The sequence below is a fragment of the Vulpes lagopus genome, chromosome 15, assembly GCF_018345385.1.
Source record: "Vulpes lagopus strain Blue_001 chromosome 15, ASM1834538v1, whole genome shotgun sequence".
NCBI lineage: Eukaryota > Metazoa > Chordata > Mammalia > Carnivora > Canidae > Vulpes > Vulpes lagopus.
Window position 1 is genome coordinate 48,855,000 of NC_054838.1, and position 8,801 is coordinate 48,863,800.

An 8,801-nucleotide genomic window follows, 5' to 3' on the forward strand; every position below is an offset into this window, starting at 1 on the left:
ATTCAGTCAACATTAAATAAGTACATCATTAGTTTCAGATGTAGAATTCAATAAGCCATCAGTTGCGCATAACACCCAGTGCTCATCACATCACATGTCCTCCTTCATGCCCATCACCCAGTTACCTCATCCCCCCTCCCAACCTCTCTTCCAGCAACCCTCAGTTTGTTTCCTAGATTTAAGAGTCTATCATGGTTTGTCTCCCTCTCTGATGACCTCTCATTCAGTTTTCCCTCGTATGTACTTTCAACATGTGTTGCATTTTTAAATTTTCACATGCCCATTTTCCTTAACACCAAAAACATTGTCCCTTCTACACAGTAAAAAGCCATAAAACTATTTTAAGTACTAGGCCATCTTTTTAGAAGCCTCTTAATCATGTGATTAAAAAGCTTTTGTTGCTTATGGAGTATTTCTAAGTTATTGTCATTTTTTTAAAAGATTTTATTTATTCACGAGAGACAGAGAGAGGGGCAGAGACAAAGGCAGAGGAAGAAGCAGGCTCCATGCAGGAGCCCGATGCAGGACTCGATGCCAGGACCCTGGGATCACGACTTGAGCAAAAGGTAGACACTCAACTGCTGAGCCACCCAGGCATCCCTATGGTCATTTTTTTTCTCTGTCAGATCTAAAGATATATGACACATGAATTTGCTTCCCTAAAACTATGTGTTTACAATTTATCCTGGTTTTTTTTTTTTTTTTTTTTTTCTGGTTTGTTTTTTTTAATAAGGTTTTCCATAAAGTCTAACTCATTTTTCTTTACAAATAACATTGTACCCATTTCAGGGAGTTGCATTTTTTTTTTCAATTCAATCTAGAACTGGTGTTCTTACTTGTTATTTCTTCACAAAACTTCTTCCAATGATTTTTTCAGATTTCATTTTTAACTTTAATTTCTTCAGGCTATATCTTGATGCTTCTGAAGCTTATTGGGAAATTTTATAAAGCAAGAAAAGTTAGTGATGAAATTATGCAATAATGTGTTATTTGAATAGTTAAATATTTCTTGATAATTAGGATTTGGAGGTTCTAGGATTTAGGGAAGAACAAGCCATTGGGTTCCTTCTTAAGTCCAGAAACAGACAGTCTAGGTCAGGTGTGTACACTTAGCTTTATGACAAGACTCTGCTTGACCTCTATTATTGCCTTTGATCTGAATCTAGGTCTCCACTGTCACCAGACCTTCATTAAACTACCTTTTAACAAAAAAAGCTGCTTTCTTTATTTGATTCTGCCCTTTGCCCTGTGTCATTTTGACCCAACTCCCTCTGCTACCCCCGTCAGATATCCCAGAAGTTGTGAGAAAATGAGATCAGTACAACAGTGTTTTTAAAATTACACTGTAGGGCGCCTGGGTGGCTCAGTTGGTTAAATGTCTGGCTTTGGCTCAGGTCATGATCCCAGAGTCGTAGGATCTAGTCCTTCATGGGACTCCTCACTCAGTGTGGACACTGCTTCTCCCTCTTCCCTTCCCCCCCGTTCATGATCTCACTCTCTTTTTCTTCAAATAAATAAGTAAAATCTTTAATAAATAAATAAAAGTGCACTGTATTATTTTTTTAAGGGGCTTTACTTTTTTTTCTGGTGGTGGTGTTGGCTCAGTCAGTTAAGCATCAGGTCTTGATTTTGCCTCAGGTCATGATCTCAGGGTTGTGAAATTGAGCCCCACATGGGCTTTGCACTGTGTGTGGAGACTGCTTAAGGTTCTCTCCTGCTCCCTCTGCACGCCACCCCCCCCAAGTATGCAAGCACTCTCTCTCTCTAAAAAAAAAAAAATACCAACAGTAAAACTTGAAATTATCATTATTTCTTTGCAAGATGTTATTTCCAATAAATAAAAAAGTTGAGGAAAATTTTTTACAATGCTGTCCTATATTTAAAATGACCTTTTGTTATTTGCAACCACTTGCTAAATAGTCCCAATTTCTTCCTAGTTCATAAACTGCACCAAATTACTCTTCCACTTTGAGATGATAATTGCATGTGCCCATTTACATGTCCCTTCCATGGAGAAGAAAGTTTTTAAGTGGTAAATATGTTCTTTTACCTAAAGATCAGTGAAAGGAACAAAATAGATTAGAATATTTAGCTACTTAGTAGCTGTGTGAATTTTGTCAAATCAATCTCTCATAGTGTTCACGGTAACAAAATGGACATCTATTGTCAAATTCTCAGTGTTCCCTTTTCCCTCAGGGAACAGCAACTCACTGCCCCATGTAGTTCTGATACAATGGTTAATTCTGAGAGGCCCACCAGTTTCCAGAGCACAAGGTTTAGCAAGTGTCAGCAATCTGACCAATCAGAATATCCCAACCCTCTCTGTACCGTGATGGGTCCAGAGATGGGCACATGACACAAGAGCTAATTGGAAGTTCTTCTGTGAGCTTTGCTCTGTGAACACACAGAGATTCACTCCTATAAGATGGCAAACACTAAGAAACATATGAGGTCAAAAAGCTAATTGACTGAGTTATCAGAGAGAAAAGCTGAGCTGAAAGTTATAGAGTGACAGACATAAAAATCACCTTAATCTTCCCATTTTTAGTCAGATCTACCCTTGAGGTTTTTCAATCAAGCCCTTACCTCCAAAAGGATTTCCCTTTAATGCTTGCACTAGTTCAAACTGGTTTTCATCACTAGCAATTGAAATGATTCTAATACAGAGGGTTATATGAGACAAAGTATGTGGAGTATAAAGACCTGTAGAAACATTAAGGTATAGCTGTCACTCAGAGAATACTATGTTGCCCCCAAAATTATCATGAGTAGAAATTGGTGTTAGAGAAATACAGTCCTGACTGTACCATGTCAATCACTTGATAAATGTAAATATACTTATTACATGACCTCCAGTATATCTCATAACCAAAAATAAGAGAGGAACTTTCTCATAAATAAATAAAAATTAAAAAAAAAAAAAAAAAGGGATCCCCGGGTGGCGCAGCGGTTTGGCGCCTGCCTTTGGCCCAGGGCGCGATCCTGGAGACCCAGGATCGAATCCCACATCAGGCTCCCGGTGCATGGAGCCTGCTTCTCCCTCTGCCTGTCTCTCTGCCTCTCTCTCTCTCTCTCACTGTGTGCCTATCATAAATAAATAAAAATTAAAAAAAAAAAAAAAAAAAGAGAGGAACTTTCTCCTGAGAGTGCTCTGAATTTCTGGCAATGACATATGGATAAATAACAAGATAAAGTGAGCTCTGATGAACCACACAACATAAAGTTCCAAAAGCTACCTTAAGAAAAGCAGTCATTTAGATATATTGTCTACCACAGAATTGCTTCTATTCCCTTAAAGAATATTGTATAAATATTATTTTAGTTGCCAATGTGAATATTCAAAGAACATAGACTACTAGGATATTTGGTTTTTTGTTTCTTCTGAGACTATGATAACTTCCCCCCAGCCCAAGTATTATATTGTGTTGTTACCATAAAAGGCAAAAATTAGTGACTTTATTTATCCCTGTTGAAATCGGTAATAAACAAACAGCTGTGGTTAGTGCGTAGGCATTTAAGATGTTCTGAATGTAGATTGTGGTTTAGATATCCATCTCAAAAATGGGATTCCAAGGATAGAACCCCATTTAGAAATGTACACAGTCTACAGGTAGAGAGCAAAGGCATCAATGAAAATAAAGTCTAAAAGAGTATCTCAATGTTGTACAGTAAAATATAATGATGTTAAATAACCCTTCTTCTCTGACATGTGGATTGAACAATTTTCTGACACATCAGAAAACAAACAGGGCAAATCTGTTTTCAGTCTGTGTGTTTTCCTCTTTACCAAGTGAAAAGGAGTCTGTAATTTTGCACTAAGGCCCTGTGTGTGAATCAGAGAAGACAATATTGGTCCAGTAACAAGAATGCCACATTTAATTTAACTCAACATAATGAATACTTTGAACACGCACTGGTGAGTTTGGTGAGACTGCGCTCCTGATGAATCGTCCTCGTGCTGCCACGGTGGTGGCTCGTGGCCCCTTGAAGTGTGTGAAGCTGGACCGACCCAGATTCGAACGCGTTCTTGGCCCGTGCTCAGATATCCTCAAACGAAACATCCAGCAGTACAACAGTTTTGTGTCGCTGTCTGTCTGAGATGGGCCTCCTGTGCCTCCCTTCCCACCCCACCCCCCACCCCCAAGTCCAGGCCTCCCTGCTGCAGACTGCTTTCTCTTCCTCTTCACAGCGCCATGTGGCCGCTGGTACCCCAGCTTCTCGTCTGCTTATATTAAAAGTTGCTTTTATTGCACCGTTTTTAATTTGGAGCATTGACTGAATGCTCCTACACAGTTAAATAAATAGAAAGAGTTCTGTGGAAAAAAAAAAAAAACCCAAAAAAACAGTGTACTCACAGTGTAACAGAAACTGATGAGAGAGTGGACATACAACTCTATTCCCAAAGAGAAAAGTCAGCTATAGAAGACCAATCTGTAAAATGTACAAAAGAGAAATTTCTCTACATGGCCATATGGAGAAAGAGAAACCACATCTCTTTCCACTGTAATATGGATTTAAGATTCTACATGTCCACATTTTTCAGCTTCCCTGTTGGCATCAAGTAAACAAATAGAATGTTGTACACTAAGTACATCTATGAAGCCTGTTCAAGATGTAAGCTAGCCCATGGAAAAGACTGAATAACTCTCCCTGGGGATGGCTGGGAAGTTTTAGAAGAAAGTAGTATCTGGGCAGTGGCTTCTTTTTAAGTCTTTTGTTTTATTTTGTTTTGTTTTTTAGGGATGGTGCCTTGGTAGTTCAGTTGGTTAAGCATATGACTCTTAGTTTCAGCTCAGGTCATGATCTCATCGGTCATGAGATGGAGCCTCAAGTCAGGCTCTGCACTCAGCCGGGACTCTGCTTGAAGATTTTCTCCATTTTCTCCCTCTGCCCTTCCCCCACCATCTCTCTCTCTCTCTCTCTCTCTCTCTCTCAAATAATAAATAAATAAATCTTTAAAGGTTATTTTTTCTTGCATAGTATATTAGGTTTCTCCAGAGAAAGAAAACCAGTAAGATATATATGGAGACTTAGTACAGGAATTGGCTCACATGATTAGGAGGCTGAGAAGTCCATAATTTACCATCTGCAAGCTGGAAAACCAGGGGAGTTGGCGATATAATTCAGTCTAAGTCCCAAGGCCAGAGAAGAAGGGAAAGGAGGAAAAGAGGGGAAGGTAGAAGGGGGCAATTGTGTATTATTAACTGAGTTTGAAGGCCCAAGAACCTGGAATGTCAAAGTCTGAGGGCAATGAGATGAGTGCCCAGAGACAGCAAGTTCACCCTTCCTCCAAAATTTTGTTCTGCTCAGGCCCTCCATGGCCATCTGCTCCCTCAGTTCACTAATTCAAATGCTAATCTCTTCCAGAAATACCCTCACAGATGCACCCAGAAACATTTTACCCACTATCTGGGTGTCCCTTGCACACCAAGTTAACATAAAATTAACTATCACACATGGGGATGAGCATTCCAGGAAGAGAAAAAGAAAACCAAGATGAGGGGCACCTGGCTGCCTCAGTCAGCAAAGTATGTGACTCTTGACCACAGGGTTGTGAGTTCAAGCCCACAGGTTGGCCATGGAACCTACTCTAAAAAAGAGAGAGAATCAGATGAGTTTGGAGTATAGTTTGATACTGCTAGACAGTAAAATAGATAACTGAAAGAATTAAAAGAAAAATCACCTTCTTGGCTTGTTTATTCTAAGTACATTAATGTTCAGTTGAAGTCATAAATGAATCAATTTCCTCCAAAACTATTGAGCTGTACAAGTTTCTATGGCTTCTAGGGTCAAAAGAATTTTATTCTGATAATAAAATGGTATCAGCCATGCACATAAAATAAAAACCTAGTTCTGTACTGTGCCCATCCAACTTTGCCCCATCCAAGACTTTCTCTCAAACAGTATTTGCATAGCACTTCAGTCATGATTGTATATCAGGGACAGAACTGGATGTAACACATTTTAGGTCTCCATTTCCTCATCCCAACCTGAACCTTAATACCAACCCATGTCCAATATCCTGGTCACTTAAAAGAAAATTTTATTAGGACATGAATCTCTTTCTATATATTGGGCAGCAAATCAGTCTTGTTATCAAATAAACCAAATGTATTTCAGACTTTGTCATTTTCTTAGAGACAAACCGAACTTCACTCCCTCTTTTAGCTCCAGTGAAGGTGCTAACCAAAATTGGATGGCAAAACCAAACCAGGGGTAAGTCAGGGCCAGGAGACTCCATAAGCTACAGAATTTATCCTGAATAATTGAAAGCTGGAAACCACAATTCCAGCTCACCCATGTTTAACCATACTTTGGCTAGAGGTTTGAGATTTTTCAATCTTTCCATCCTATTTTTAGTTCTGATGATGCATCAACCAAAATGTAATCTCAATGTTCTTTTCACATTGTTTGAAAACTGTCTAAGCTTTAACTTCAACAAGCAGACCTTTGGAAAATTAGTAATTAGTAAAAATACAGACTTTTCAGCAGATTCTCTAGAAGACAAGTAAAGCTTATGAATGACCATATTGAAGTTAAATTACATGTAGAAGAATTATTTTATAGCGTTAATTTTTTTCCACCCACAAATGTGAACACATGGTATATCAAGGTACTCTTTCTGTCTAGGAAGGAGCAAGCCATATTTTACATCTATTCATGCATTCAGAGCATGTATGAGCAAGTATGTTTTGCTAAGCACTGAACAAATACAAAGAAGACAAAGAAGAGAAAGGCCTTTGTCACTGGGATAGAAGATACAGCGTACAAAGTTAGCAAATACACAGTCAAATGTGCAACAAAGTGTTATATAGATCTTATGAAAGAAATTAGGATAAACCACAATTGTAGTATTAAGTTGACTATTGGTCTCTGAAAAGGAGCCATAGGGAAAAGTAATTATTTGCTAAGTGGAGATGGCAAAGTGGCAAAGTTGGCAAGGGATTAGGGAAAGGTACTCCAGGCAGAAATGACAATAGAAGCAAAAGCAAAAAGGCATGACTTGGCTTAGTCCAGAGTTTCTCAAACTTATAAGTATTTAGACCTCTTATAAAATAATAAATTTTTTGGTATGCTCAAATCAACTTAAATTATTTTCTTAACTATGTAGAAATATAACACTAAGTATAAACCATAATGTGTATAGCTATTCTATAATTATAAAACCAAACACGTGGACAAACTAACTATAAAGAAAAACACAAAACTAATATTATTCCAAATAACAATATGAATTTAATGGTATGAGTGATATTTCTTGCTGAAACAATATTGTCTCTATTGCGATGTATCTTCTGAGATTGACATGCCTATACTACCTTAGGCTAAATGATGATTTAATTTTTTCATCTTCTTCTTTTACTAGAATCATTGCCAGATCTTTATTCATTCAGCAAGCTGTGACATTATTTGATTTTCATTTGTAATGAATGTGTCATTTAAAATATTGAGTCTAAAATAAACATATGGGCGTACACCAACTTAAAAACTTTTGCATAACAAAGAAAACCATCAATAAAACAAAAAGGCAACCTTCTCCTTGAATGGGAGAAGATATTTACAAATCATACATTTGATAAGGAGTTAATATACAAAATATATAAAGAACTTCTCCAACTTAGTACCAAAAAAGCCCCAACCCAATTAAAAAATGGATAAAGGACTTGCATAGACATTTGTCTAAATAAGACATACAGATGGCCAACAGGCACATGAAAAGATGCTCAACATTACTCATTACCAGGGAAATGCAAATCTAAACCATAATGAGATATCACTTGACACTGGTCAGATTGGCTGTTATCAAAAAGACAAAAAATAACAAGTGTTGGCAAGGATATCGAGAAACCTTTGTGCACTGTTGATGGAAATGTAAATTGGTGCAGCCAGTGTGGTAAACAGTACGGAAGTTCTTCCAGGAATTACAAACAGAAATACCATATGATCCAGCAATTCCATTTCTGGTTATTTATCTAAAGAAAACAAAGATACCAATTTGAAAAGATATATGCACCTCCATGTTCATTGCAACATTGTTTACAATAGCCAAGATATGGGAGCAACCTAAGTGTCTATCAATAGATGAATGGATAAAGAAGATGTGGTATATACTCAGCCATTTAAAAAAAAGAAATAAATCTCACCATTTGAGACAACATGGATGGACAATGAGGTCATTATTCAAAGTGAAATAAGTCAGAGAAAGATAAATGCTATATGATTTTCCTTATAAGAGGAATCTAAAAAAAAAACAAAACAAAACAAATAAACATACAAAACAGAAACAGTCTCATAGATATGGGAAACAAATTATTGGTTACCAGAGGGGATAGAGGGTTGAAAGGCAGGCAATATAGGTGAGGAGGATTAAAAGGTACAAACTTCCAGTCATAAAATAAATAAGTCATGAAAATGCAATGTACAGCATGAAAAATCATGGAATGGAATGTATAGAATAATCAATAAAATTGTAATTGTAATAAATTTGTGTGGTGACATGATAACTAGACTTACTCTGATGATCATTTTTGAATGTATAAAAACATTGAATCACTGTGGTGCACACCTGAAAGCAATAGAATATTGTAAATCAAATATACGTCAATAAAAAAGACAGATAATATGAAATCACTATTTGAAACCAAGAAGATATTATATATCAAATATACTTCAATAAAAAACAATTATACTTCAATAAAAATATACTTCAAATTAATACATACATATATAAAATAAAAAATATTAAGTCTGCTTCTTTTTTCATTTATGTCATTGTCAAAGACAATGAGAAAATTTTGTGG